We start from the raw sequence: 362 nt of genomic DNA, 5'->3' as shown, positions 1-362 counted from the left end.
ATATATATATATATATATATATACGTACATATATATATATATCTATACTTATATATATGCATATTTATACTTATATATTCATAGATGTGTGTGTGTGTGTATATATTTATATATATCTATATATATACTTACATGTATATATATGTATGTATATATATACATACACGTCTCTATGTATGAGCATATATAAACATATGCATGTGCATATGTAACTATATATAAAACTACATGTAGAGTTTGTACTTATATAAATACATACATACTCACATGGACACTCTCACACACATATATGCGTGTCTGTATATAGCTATGTATTTATATATATATATATATGTGTATATATATATATGTATATATATATA

General features: G+C 20.4%; 1 long non-coding RNA gene across 1 annotated transcript in view; it reads right to left on the bottom strand.

Annotated features, from left to right (window-relative positions):
- LOC106871257 (uncharacterized) overlaps positions 1 to 362 on the bottom strand; it is a 413124-nt gene that overhangs the window by 30547 nt on the left and 382215 nt on the right. The window lies entirely within an intron of this gene.

The sequence above is a fragment of the Octopus bimaculoides genome, chromosome 20, assembly GCF_001194135.2.
Source record: "Octopus bimaculoides isolate UCB-OBI-ISO-001 chromosome 20, ASM119413v2, whole genome shotgun sequence".
Taxonomy (NCBI): domain Eukaryota; kingdom Metazoa; phylum Mollusca; class Cephalopoda; order Octopoda; family Octopodidae; genus Octopus; species Octopus bimaculoides.
Note: the sequence above shows the minus strand (reverse complement) of the source record. Positions and strands in the feature narration are given on the sequence as shown.